Source organism: Etheostoma spectabile, chromosome 22, assembly GCF_008692095.1.
Source record: "Etheostoma spectabile isolate EspeVRDwgs_2016 chromosome 22, UIUC_Espe_1.0, whole genome shotgun sequence".
Taxonomy (NCBI): Eukaryota; Metazoa; Chordata; class Actinopteri; order Perciformes; family Percidae; genus Etheostoma; species Etheostoma spectabile.
Genome location: NC_045754.1, coordinates 6,075,909 through 6,088,365, shown reverse-complemented (window position 1 = coordinate 6,088,365; position 12,457 = coordinate 6,075,909). Strand labels below are relative to the sequence as shown.

The following is a 12,457-nucleotide window of genomic DNA, read 5'->3' as shown; positions in this document are numbered from 1 at the left end:
TGTCCCCAGAGTCAGAACTAAACAGGGTGAAGCAGCTTTCAGTTTCTATACTCCTCATCTCTGGAACAAACTCCCAGAAACCTGGAGATCTGCTGCTACTCTCAGTTCTTTTATATCAAGACTGAAGACCTTTCTTTTTTATGTTGTTTTTCTTTAAATTGTGTTCATTTATTGAATGTTTAATTTCTTATACTGCACTGTAACTTTTATTCTTGTGTTTTATCCGTTTTTATTTTTAACTGTTTTTGTATAAAGCACTTAGAATTGCCCTATTGATGAAATGTGTTGTACAAATAAAGCTGCCTCGCCTGGCCTTGCCTGTCCAGAAAAAAAACAAAAAATATTACCATTTCCATCACCTTTAATTACCATGTTGGTTCGTTGAAGCTAAGTAGTGCTTAAACCAAATTAGATATTTTATTATATCTGTCTTATATATGTACATATGTTATATTATATACAGTATATTCAAGTTGTTGTGAGGTGTATTATTCCTCAGATTGGCATAGGCTTGTTTTTTGCCTCTGTTTCTAGTTTTTATGCTAAGCTAGGCTAACCACTTTCTGAAAAGTGTCACATTTTGACCGGGGCTGTACTTCGTCAGGTAATATGTACATGTTGGAAATAAGTAAGTAAGTAATGTAAGGTTTGGTCACATAATTTCAGGTTTGGTCACAACACTATACCACTATAACCCCCCCCCAAAAAAAAAACCATTCAATGTCACTGATGTAATATGGGTAATAAATCAATGTCCGTAACATGAAGACCTTTTTCAATACAGCTCTCATTTCATTGACTTCAGTAAGTTAGTAACACTTTATTAATACTACACTTTTAGAAGCATGCTGGTACAAAGTGCTACACACACACACACACACACACACACACACACACACACACACACACACACACACACACACACACACACACACACACACACACACACACACACACACACACACACACACCTGATCAAGCGAGACATCTCAGTAATGCCCTCTCTCTGGTGGTTGATTAATGCTACAAAATACAAATACAATTTCAAATACCGCATAAAAGGGGAGCAGCCCTTTACAAAAAGGCTATGGTGGGTTTTAAAACCCAACTTTACACCCAGTGCTGATGTTTTTTGATATATTACTAGTTTTCCCACAGCCCAGTTCCACGCTTTTCACTTGAGCAGAGGTCTAATCAGCTCAACTGAAGACACCTAAGTGGGTAGGTCCTGGCCTTTAAAAGGAAAAAGAACACATGGTTAGACCTTCCTGTGCTTCATAATAGATAGATGGGTTTTCTATCTTTGTATTCACATGGAGCACATTTGAAGGGTTTACCTGAACTCTGAAGCCTTCGCTGCTACAGCCTTTTCATATCGACTAATGGTCATGTTGCAAACCCACAGCACCTTACTTTGATTTCTAGTGGAGATCCCAATGTTTCAAGACCTCAAACGTATAAGGCTGAATATAGGAGAAAAGTGTAAAAAAAATAAAATGAAATGTATAATACTTTAGCACTGAAAAAAGGCCCAGGGGTTTAACGTATTTCATAGCTCAAATAAAATTATGGAAGTAGCAGGTTACCGAAATAATATTTGATATAAAAAAAAAAAAGTATACAGATTTTCTTTTGTGATTTAAGAGGAAATGTAAGGCTGAAACTGGCTTTAAGAGGTTAAACTGTTTTAATTTGGCTTACTACTGACTAGTCTAGCTATCACCAGACCAAGCTCAGCCTTGAGACGCCCTAAGATTGAACATCAGGGCGTTTTCACACCTGTAGTTTGTTTGCTTTCAGTTGGTGAGTTCATAAACTTGGAGCAATTTGCCCTCGGTCGGTTTGGTTTCACGCCTGGAAAAATCCAAGCGTACCAAATTGCGTCATTACAAATCAGGCAAGAACGTCCAGCCCTCTCATTGGTCGGACATGTCTGGGGGCAGGAGCAAGAAAGTAAATACAGGAAGAAGGTCCTGTGTTCTGGTGTAATGGGCAAACCAACTCATTTCATTAAAATTATCAGACATTGTTTCGCAAGAGACGTTACTACATCTGCTCTGGTCACCGAGACTTCGCTCTGCTCTGCCGGCGTCTATCTCCAACTTTAACGGCAGCTGGTTTGACCTTGTAGATACGAGTGATGGACGGAGAGCTTGACCGCAATCTATTTCTAGGATAGAAACACTGCAAGCTGCTACAGTCCTGCTGCATCACAGATTGCTAAACACACCTGACTACAGGAGACATTAGCTCAGATTGCTAAACACACCTGACTACAGGAGACATTAGCTCAGATTGCTAAACACACCTGACTACAGGAGATATTAGTTCATATTGCTAAACATACCTAACTACAGGAGACATTAGCTCAGATTGCTAAACACACCTGACTACAGGAGACATTAGCTCAGACTTGCCGAGTATGTATAGTTGGTGCAGTTTGAGTACGAATCATGTTCTCACCAACAACAAACTGCTTCAGAGTTTGATGAAATGAAGTGTAGATTAAGAGGCGTGATCAACTGGGCATAGTTCAAATGACTCTGTACGCAACTGGATAGTTCTTCAACCAATCAGACCAACATTACAGGTGACGTACTTTGCCACCAGCGGGGCTAGCTGGTAAATTAGGCTTTTACCAAAGCCGGTCAGTAGTGAGGCAAACACATCCTTCTTTTGTAGTCATTGTTCCAGGCAAAATTTCTTTTCCGTTTTCAGAGAAAACTTGCTTTTGAAATCTTTTAAAACCACAGCGACAGAGGTGTCAACAGGTTGCTGTTGCTGCTCTTCGATGGCCGCCATGTTGAATGTAAACAAAAAGCTGCTTCTCTATCGTCATCATGTTAAAAACCGCCAATAGCGCGCCAGGTGGATAAGCCAGTTTGTGATTGGTCCCGGCAGATTTGTAACGGAAGCAGGATAGAAAAATGTACAGGTTTCCAGCCTGAGCTGCAAATCAAATCGCCAGCAGATCGCGCTGGGTTTAGCCAGTCTAACTACTGACATGATAACAAGCAATTAGTCATTCCTGAAAGCTGAGCATCTCACAATAATTTATGGTAATCAGTCATGTGAAGTCACTTCTGATGAAAGTCAATTGTGTTAAAATAAATATTGCAGAAAGAGCAAAGCTGACGTTACAGATGTGAGATTTGTTTTCCCTCGCCTCCAGCCAAATCTATGTCTGATTTATATTTCTTCCTCTGAATCCATGTATGTTTTGTTTACAAGCATCAGTTTACTCGCATATGGCCAGTTTGAACCTAATTGAACCAAGCACAAACTTGCACTGAACTTTTCCAGTGTGGGTCAGATCAAAGAGAACAGTCAATGTGATCAAACTTTGAAATACTTACTTACATATAGATTTAAAATAACTGTTCTGTAAAATGTTTGCACTCTGCAAAACTCTCCAGAGGAGTCCTGATGACCATGTTCATACATCTGAGTATGTGATATGATGTGACAATCCAGCACCACATTAGACTAATCAATCAACGTTTTTAAGCTTAATTGCCCATCCTTGAATGTCTGTACAGTGGGTTTGAAAAATCATTGCAGTTAATGAGATTATGCCTTGCTGATTTCATTGGGAGAGCTGGGCTATACCGCACAAATGAGCTGAGCTCAGCAGACTGACAAAAGAGGCAGATTACGGTGCTGTGGAGAAAAACAGGGAAAAAAAGATAAGGGAGCATCAATGATTTATAGTTGTGGTTTCAACAAGGCCAGGCTTGAGGTAAAGTTGTTTACTACACTCCATCTGTTCTAGATCTAATTCTCTGTCACTGATATGGAGTTCATTTATGATGGGGATGTATTGGGGATGCACAGCAAAGAATTTGCATTTTAACCAGTAATTTAATCTTGCATTGAGTCCTAAAATCTGAGGAGTGGAATTTCTTTGATGTGGAAGTGGTCTCTCTCACTCTGACACTGAGCAGCATCCCGCACACCGAGGCACGTTGTTATGACAGGCTCCATTTTTCATAATTCCGCCGTTTGATTACAACCACGTTATGATTGATGAAGCCCACCACTTGACTTTAACACACACCAGGTTGACGTGAGGAAGTGGGGAAAATCCGAGAAACTCACTCTACTACAGTGAATGGCAATTTCATTTCATCAAGATCTTTTCATTTTGAATTAGTCTAAGATTATTTTATTTCTTGTGACAGCCCATTGCTGAAATGAGCATGAACAAAATGGGACACAGACCCTGGTCTCATGGGTGAAAGTCCTGTGTTTGAGTACGGGCGTGACGCAAAACGTGACACAGTTTCATTTTTTCCAAAAGGTAAAAAAAACTTTTTACAACTCTTATTTTCAAACATGATACTGGTTTCCTTGGAGAAGGTCCTGTGTTTGTTTAAGTTAGTCTATATCCACAACTTCCACTTCCGGGATTGATCTGTCGCCGGAAAGTCTGCCAGATGTTCCTCATTTTGGCCACATGTCCGTTACCTTCCACTTTCTCTGTGTTGGAATTTTAAACTCCGGTTGATTTATGAGGTTACCTGCTCCTCGGATCTCTGAAGGGTAAATCCAGACAGCTAGCTAGAGTATCTGTCCAATCTGAGTTTTCTGTGGCACAACTAAAACTACTTTTGAACTTATACATGCTCGACAAAAAGCAAATTCCTTCCTGAGGCTATTTTGCAGCGGCACCGGGCTCCGTGCAGACGAATTTTGAAGTTATTTGTTTTTTATTTTGTTATTTTTTTTAAAAGCTAATAAACCAGAGCTTGTATTTCTCCCATCCCAAATCCCAGAATGCTCTTTGGACTAACCAGACCTTCCTCCCAAGCACTTTGGAGGAAGGTCTGGCAATGCGAGACGAGTTTAAACTACCTTACTTTCTCTAAGTTTCCACTCTTTGCTCCCGTTATAATAAGTACCGCCACTAGAGGGCGTCGCCACTACATGCGTTGTAATTAGGGTTATGGTTTGTTTTTTTCCAATACTAGCGCTAAAACAATACTTTTAAAACAGTGCCGGTGCCTAAATGGCACCTGAAGCGATACCTGGAAGAGTACTAGGAGGAGCACAAAGTGACAGTAGTTAACATTAAAGAAAGGCTTGTTAAGTGCTAATGCCATAAGGTCAAGATTAAATGACTTAAACTTCAATAAATAACCTAACTTAAATAACTGCCTAGCTGTGAAACGACAAAAACAACCACTAGATGGGAAAAGGGTATTTTAAAATAACGCTGAATGCACCACGAGGCTTACCAGTTTCAATGTAACGCGCCATCTGTGTGGGGTTTTTTGACAGCAGCAGACTGTTGGACATCCCGCTGTTGGAATCCTCTACACTGAAGCACAGTCACACCTTTAAACTGTTTACCTGTGAGCATTTTTTCTTTTAAGATTTTTTTGTGACTTTTTCCCTTAATTACAGTTGAAAGACGTGAAAGGGAGAGAGAGATGGGCTATGACACGCAGCAAAAGGCCGCGGATTTTAACCATGTCAAACCAAGCTACGAGTTAGCGCTAGGCTAACATCAACGTTACCTGCTGCGTAACGTGTAACTGTAGTTTAAACTAGCGTAACATTCAGTGATGCATGTCTGATTCAGAGCACCAGAGAGCAGTGCAGACAGTTAAGTGGCACTGAAATGAGGCACTTCCGGTAGATAACAGTTGTTAAGGCACCAGATTTTCGTACTCAACCCTTGTTGTAATTGCTGCATGAACAACCGACATAGGGGGGCGTATTTCGGAGGACAGTCTCTTTAAGTATGTAGTGGTCTCTAAAGTGGTTTTGAAAGAGCATTTTCTCACAGTATTCTTTTTTTCTTGAAGAGAAATGTGGGAGGTCAAAACTACTGTCGCAGGAAAGTCTGCCTTGACCATGTGGCACATGTCTGGATGAAGAAATATGCCTGACTGATGCGACAAAAGCTTGGTTTTCAATAATTTTCACTTCATTCCATGGTGCAAAATAGGTTTGACAGGCACAGTGGAGGCAGAAAAAGTAGAGGCAGGAATACATTAATTCATACTGTATCTGCAAAGACAAAAAAAGGTGAGCTATCATTTATTTAAAATATGTGAAGTCACAAACATTAGGCACCTATCGAATTTATGGGTGCACATATTTTTCAGTGTCGTAGCAGCTCAGCTTAAGATGTGACAAATAAAATAGCTGGCCTTGCTGTCTCAGTTTACAAAGTCAATGCTGAGCTCATTGTTTAATAAAATGTCATGATTCATAGTTTTTAGAACCAAAAAATGTGCCTAGGTGTTTGATGGAATATATGAGACACTAATGCCACAGATTTATCTTTTTGTGAATATGATATGAAGTTCTTTAATATGATTTATGGGTTTTTGGCAATAGTTCGATGAGCTAGTAAAGCAGGAGATATACTTGATTTTAACTCTGTGTTTGCGGATAAGGGCCACCTTGAGCATCCTGAGTCCGTTTGTTGCGTTGGCTGTGCACATCCTCAGAAATTGACGCTTAGTGTCTGCAAAATGCAATACGCACATAAACAGTAGGGGGCAATGTAGAGAGAAACACACTTGGCAATGTCACAATGTGCTTAATTTAGGGTTCATGCACCATCTATGATGGTGCCACCGTCATTTTTTTAAGCAGTGATCTCTGTTTATCAAAATAGTAACTAACGTCTTTGAGTGTCGCCATATTTGTTCTTGACATCTTGCAAATCCAGGAGTTCTCTCTGGTGTGCCATCTAGTGGAATCCTCCTGTTACACGCGTAGTACATGGTACGTATGTGAACATGCTGCTCATGACACGGATGGTTTTCTACACAAAAACGTGTGGTTGAAAAGCTGGTAGGAAGCGGCTTTGGGTGGAAAAATGGCTAGACGGCTTCATCTACATCTACCGCCCCAACACCTCTCAGCTTATTTACTAGTGTGATCAGGCCCAAAGAGGGCTTAGCCAAATTTAGCAATTTAACAGTCAACAATGCCACCTTGGGACTTTCACCCAAAGAGTTTAAAATTTAATTTCAGTTGGTACCAATCCCGGGGACTCCCACTACACAGGCAAGCCCACATAAAGGATCCGACCCAAGGTTGGTTTCAGCTACTAAAATTAATTTATTACAAACACACACTAAAACCATGCAATGTTACTAAAAAAATGAGTAATGTCACCATCTCTAAACCAATAACCTAAGCAACCAGTTTCTAAAAACTTGGGCCTGATTAAGAGTCACTTAAATGAATGCACACTATCCAAATGACAACATTTCCTCCATACAAACATAAAACCCAATCATAACAATTACACAAAACAGGGAAAAGACTCCAGCACGGCTAAGCTAAAAAACAATAGAACAAGCTAAGTGAGTAAATATAAAAGTCAGACTTGGCAAAACAGCAGCGGCACTATGCGTTTGGCTTGGCTATATGGACAGAAAGAAACGAGTCAATATACAGTACTGTATGTCCCGGCCTGGCAAAACACACTGCACAAAATGCCAAACCACAAATGTACCTTGGCTGTACCCTCCAGCGAACCCGCACACCACACCGAGCGCTGATCTCGAACACACAGCACACCAGACAGCGACAACAGCAGCAAAAAGTGAAAGTCGGAGCTTACCAGACAAGCATTTATTTCCGTGTGCCTCACGTGATGTCTCACATGACTGTATTTAACCTACCGGTTACACTAGCATGTTTCTTTTCATATTTTAATCTGTACTCAAAGAAATGTTAAATTGCCAATTTGTGGTTTTATGAGGAGTTACGTGCTGAAACTGTGTCTGGGAGCAGTTTGCTCGGCTAAGAGAATTGCCTCATGGCTCTATAGATCCATACTTAGGGAACATGAATGAAAGTGGTATCAGTTTTCTCATCTTACTCTCAGCACGAACGCCAACGAGCACTTTTCACAGAATGTCCAACTATTACTTCAGACACAGACGATCAACGTTCCATCTTTCATCAATAGCTGAAAGCTCTTAAAGGGAACACTTCACATTTTGTCAAACTATATCCGTCTCTCCCAGGTCTCCATGGTCGGCTGTAGTTCTTGTTTTTGCTTTTTCTCTGCCCACCTTTTCACACTGTTCGGGATATTAATACTGATTCTAGGATTGTAGCAGCATTATGTTTTATAAACATAGTTTGAGGGCACTTTGACCATGACCTTTATACTCCTTCATACCCTTGACTGCCTTCAATGTAGGGCTGCATGATTATGGTCAAAATGATAATCACGATTATTTGAACAAAATTTTGATTGCGATTATTCTCACGATTATTTGTTGATTTTAACCAAAACAAATTTTATCGTCAAATAGGCTATTTATAACTGCGAGAGGGAGTGTGATGGACGCTACTCACAGAGAGACGGCTGACTCATTATGAACGGGTCCAGCATGGGTCGAATGGCGGATACACACGTCGTGTGTATGAAACGTCTGTGTCGTCAATGCACTGCATTTTTATGAACTATGATATTCTGGCCATGGGTCACATCTCTGGCCCAGGTCCCGGTCTAGGTCTACAGACGCTACTAGCACTGGTCACTGCTGTTGTCTGAAAAACAGACGCGACAAAATGTTTTGTTTACTGGTAAACTGGTTAACCTTAAGACTGACGTATAACCGACTGCTATCTGTTGAGTTTTCCTCCCGTTACTCCGTCCTCTGGGACTGTCTACATCTAGAGCTTAGCTGCACGGGGTGCAGGGAACTACTCTGACTGGCTCATGAGCAGACGGCTTTACGGAGCGGTAGATTGGCTTTGCAAAAAACCCGGAGCGCTTAAAACGCTTTAAAAAAAAAAAAATCGCTCGATCACGCAAATTGGATCATGGGAAGTCAAAATCGTGATCGCGATTAAAATTTGATTAATTGTGCAGCCCTACTTCAGTGTTGCTAATTTCATATTTTATTCTCTCTATACTACTCTAATATTTAATGTAAGCCTCCCTGCAAACAGCCACTAAAACATTATTGGAAGATGATTGATTTTTTTTCAAAATGACGCAAGATTATTGAGAAAAGCCACAAAATAAGAAGCTGTATACTTACAATTGGTTATGAAGAGATGAATGCCCACAGCAATTCAACCTGTCCTCTGGAGGAGGGCAGGCAGGAAAGTCTTTGGCTATGCAAGGGAATATCAGTGTCAACAGTGTTCAGTCACCCTGCCTGTGCTTATCAACTTACCCTTTTCCCATTTCCAACTTATCAAAAATAATTATCTTTATTCTCAGGGCCCCTCGCCCTCAGTTTTTTATTTCCCACTATAGCCTGTTATCGCATGTTGACTGGCTCGTAGGATTTATGTCATTTATCTCCCTTCTAACATGCAGCTCAATATGGTTTATTTCTCAATCTCTCCACACCCTTGTGATCTCTGCTTTTGTTATCGAGCCCCCTGGCGGCTCTGAAGATACCGCGGGACGTTTCCCTGTGTCTGCAGTTCAAAGGCTGATGGCCAAGGGAGTCCTTTTGGGGCCTTCTCTGGACCTGCTTCTCTAGGATCAAAGGCCTCCACCTGTCCTTTTAATTCAATTCAACAGGCAGACAGAGAAAATGATGGTTTATGGCAACATACTACTCATTTCCTAGTGGACATATACGTTACAGCAAATCAGCAGCTATGGCACATTGTTCTTCCACTAATACCTAGTGCACACTAAAGAATTTTCAAATCTTAGATACTTTATATTGACATATTGGTATATGTTTCAGTCCAGACGCAGGACCACTGTGTTCTCTCACGATTTTCTAAACTTCTGAGTCATGGGTCAAGGGCTATATTATTATTATTATTATTATTATTATTATTATTATTATTATTACATAGGTGATCATGGAGCAAAAAGAGCTTTCTTAGCCACAACCTTGTTATGCCCAGGTGCTCTTTAAAGAGACTCAGGAAGTCCTTAACACCTGTAGTGGCGAAGGTCTTATAATGACTTTTTTTGGGTGACTTTTTCTGATCTGATGGTGATGACTAGGATAGGCTGGAAGAAAAATGCGCTCTTTTCTTTAAACCAATCACAATTGTCATGTGACAGAAAACTAGGATTGGACAGATGGTCTAGCTAGCTTTCTTGATATACCCTGCAGAGATCTGAGGAGCAGTTAACGTTAGTCCTCAGAAATCCATCGGAGGTTAAAATTCCAACAAAAAAGAAAGCGGAAGGAAATGGAAATCAGCAAAAATACATGCATCCGGCGGATTTTTTAACTTAACCTTAACCAGAGCAATCCTGGAAGTGGAACGTCAAGAAAACACACAATGGCTGGGAAGAAAAAAATGCAGCATGAAGAATGCAACATATGGCTCTCAGTGGCTATTGTGGGTTTCTAACATTAACATCTAACAGCGTCTGTAAAGCCCTCACATTACACAATAATTTAGGCAAATTCTGTTCTTACCAGGCCAAAATCAGGAACACATGCACAATTGTCAGGCGAGGCGGAACAGACCCAAAGTCTGCCCAATTTTCCTCCAGTGTGTGCTACCATTACAGAAAAAAATACCACTGTTCACATAAAATACATTTTATTCAGTTTGAAAGTGCCAGTTGAATCTTTCACAATTTGTCAACAGAAAACCACTTTTTCTTCCACATAGATTCAGTTTTTTTGGAACAATACTTGTGCTCGTCCACATGATGTGCAGTATTTTTTCGGAGGTATGATTCCGTGTTGGGTGCCACAGGTGGCTCTCCCTTCAGTTGAGTAGCTTCAAGAATATTAAAACAGATCCTTCAGTGGAAACCACAGCAGTAAACCAATAATATGTTGTGAAGATTTGAGATAGCTCTGACCCTGTCAAACAGTTATTTCTGTCAGATTCTTGATGGAGTACCTTCTTTTGGGGTTCTGCCTATAAAGATTGTGGACAGATTATCTTTAAGATAATACAGGTCGTTGGGAATATATCTATATTCAAACAGATGGCAACTACTATGTGTAAAAAAAACAAAAAAAAAAAAAAAAAAAAAAAAAAAGTATTCTCTTGTATGGGTACTCGTCACATTTAAAATCTCATTGAATAAACTGGAAAAAGTGCAGAGACCCCGAGGTGATGTGAAGGCAAAAAAAACACACAAAAAAGAAATTAATAAAATACATGTACAGGTGACCAACATGTATGAGAGATCTTGACTTTGTTTTGCGAGATCTTGACTTTGTTTTGCGAAATATCGAGTTTTATTTGCAAGATCTCACATTTCCAACAAACAGTAAGGCTAACCTAGCTAGCAATGCATTTTTTTTTTAAATGTTTCCCCCCTCCATGTCAAAGGGAATTTTCTAACATGAACATTGATACAATCATATTAAAAATGGTACTATCTAAAGTTAACTTTAAATGAACTAGTACCTCTTGAGGAATTATTTTGCCAGCAATCCTTTTGTACAAATCAACCCCGTCTCCCCTATCTTCCCTAACTGCATTCGACAGATGGTGCGACGAAAGTTGTCCAGACCTAAATTATTTTTCGGACATTTTTATGCCTTTATTGACAGGACAGCTGAAGAAGTGGGGGAATGACATGCAGCACAGGGCTGCAGGTTGGAGTCACACCTCTATATATGGGCACCCGCTCTACCAACTGAGCTTTCAGGGCACCCTCTAGACCTAAATTTGATGAAAACTAAACTGATAATTGAAAAGGCAGCATCATACCTGAAGCGAGCATCACACATGATAAAGATGTACAAATCGTTCTAGAATACAAATATCTGGGAACACTGTTTGACTACTAGCTGAAATTGAATGAGAACACGGTCAAGAGGCGGCAGCAGAGAATTTATCTCCTAAGGAAGCTCAACTCTTTCCGTGTCTGCAAGGACATTTTATGCAACTTTCATAAATCTTTTATCCAGACAAGGACAAAAACTGTCTGTCTAACATTGTTAAGGTCTGCTCCAAGATCACTGGAGTCCAGCAGAAAGACCTCAGCGCTCTGTGGAAGGTGTGAGTGGCTGAGAAAGCTGATAAAACATTGTGCTCTAAGCGTTTTTTGGCTACATTTTTTGTCACATGCAGCAAACATCTCCTCACCATCCGCTAGCTGCCTATCCCCTGAACACACTGAAAGAAACGCGGCCTCTGTGGACAGCCCAGGCTCCACAAGTGGTGTCACTGCCCAATGTGAGGAGAATGCTGATCTGAGTCGCGCATGCTCAGATTTAAACGGTTTACGGCATAACGCGTCATACCCGATGAGAGTCGAGTCAGACCGGCTCTGGTCGAGTGCAGATGTTAGTTGTGCATGCTCAGATTTACGGTTTATGACATATCTGTCACACTGAAATTTGTGAAATCCATGAAATAATAAACATTTCTCATTTCAAACAATAACAGAAGATGGGAGTCATTTCAAAAACTTTTTAGCTATCTATGATTGTTTAATGGCTAACGTTAGCTCAAAACGCCATTCCAGTGACAGACTTTGTTTTGTTTGATTGCTAATTTGTAGCTAAGCTAGCAGTCATTT

General features: G+C 40.3%; 1 long non-coding RNA gene across 1 annotated transcript in view; it reads right to left on the bottom strand.

Annotated features, from left to right (window-relative positions):
• LOC116671962 (uncharacterized) overlaps positions 1 to 11,958 on the bottom strand; it is a 17,785-nt gene extending 5,827 nt beyond the window's left edge. The window contains exons 1-2 of the long non-coding RNA XR_004327423.1: positions 11,858 to 11,958; positions 10,608 to 10,612 (exon numbers count right to left, since the gene is read on the bottom strand). This is a non-coding gene — a long non-coding RNA (uncharacterized LOC116671962). The remainder of the gene's footprint in view (positions 1 to 10,607; positions 10,613 to 11,857) is intronic.
• Positions 11,959 to 12,457: the final 499 nt, after the last annotated feature.